This window comes from Rhincodon typus, chromosome 10, assembly GCF_021869965.1.
Source record: "Rhincodon typus isolate 14 chromosome 10, sRhiTyp1.1, whole genome shotgun sequence".
Classification (NCBI taxonomy): Eukaryota; Metazoa; Chordata; class Chondrichthyes; order Orectolobiformes; family Rhincodontidae; genus Rhincodon; species Rhincodon typus.
The window spans coordinates 15,796,044-15,797,359 of NC_063341.1; positions in this window are offsets into that span (position 1 = coordinate 15,796,044).

A 1,316-nucleotide genomic window follows, 5' to 3' on the forward strand; every position below is an offset into this window, starting at 1 on the left:
GGAGTCTAGAGAATGATGAGAAGTAAATTTTGAATTTTTAAAAAAACAGTTCACGTTACAGAACAGGACATTCAGGAGGTCTTTGAGAATACAAAGGTGGATAACTCTCTGAGACCTGATCTATTGTATCCCAGAATGTTTTGGGCAGTAAGGGAGGAAACTCTATAACTACGGGTGAGGTATCTGATGACTGGAGGGTGGCTAATGCTGTGTGGCTAATGCTGTGCCTTTGTTTAATAAAGGCAGTAAGGAGGAGAAAACAGGGAACCACAGACCTGCGAGTCTGACTTTGGAGGGTAAATTGTTGGAGGTGATTATAAAAGATAGGATTCATGGACATTTAGACAGGCAAAAATTGATTAGGGATTGTCAGTGTGGTTTTGTGCAGGAAAATTGTGTCTCAAAAACTTGATTGAGTTTTTTGAGGAAGTTATCAAAAAGACTGATGATGGCAGAGCAGCAGACGTTTACTTGGATTTTAGTAAAGCCTTTGACAAGGTTCTGCATAGTAGACTAATTAGTAAAGTTAGGTCACATGGGATTCAGGATGAGCTTGCCAATTGGATAAATAATTGGCTTAATGGCAGGAGACAGAGAGTGGGACAGGAGGGTTGCTTTTCGGACTGGAGGCCTGTCATCAGCAGTATTCCACAGGGATCGGTTCTGGGTCCTTTCTTTGTTTGTTATTTATATAAATGATTTGGATGAGAATATAGAAGGCCTGGTCAGTAAGTTTGCAGATGACACCAAAATTGGTGGCATTGTAGACAGTGAAGAAAGTTTTCTAAGATTATAAAGGCTCTTGATCAAATTAGCCAATGGGCTGAAAAATGGCAGATGGAGTTCAATCTGGATAAAAGCGAGGTATTTCATTTTGGTACAATAAACAAGGGTAGGGGGCTTATACAATTAATGGTCGGGCCTTGGGAAGAGTTGTAGAACAGAGGGACCTAGGGGTGCAGGTACATAATTCTAGAAGTTTGTGTCACATATCGACAGGGTGGTTAAAAAGGCATTTGGCACGCTTGTCTCCATTGCTCAGTTCTTTGAGTATAGGAGTTGGGAAATCATGTTGAAGTTTTACAGGACGTTGTTGAGGCCTCTTCTGGAATACGGTGTCCAGTCTGGTTGCCCAGTTATAGGAAGGATATTAAGCTGGAGCGGGGGTTAGATGCCACAAAATGGTGACAGGCCAAGTCACTCCATTCAGAGCTCCACATTACTTGCCAGTTCCCTTTCCTTTCTTTTCTTCTGCTACTCTCTCCTCCTTCCTCTCTGTAGCAATTCTTTCCATTCCCCATCCTTTTACCTACCTA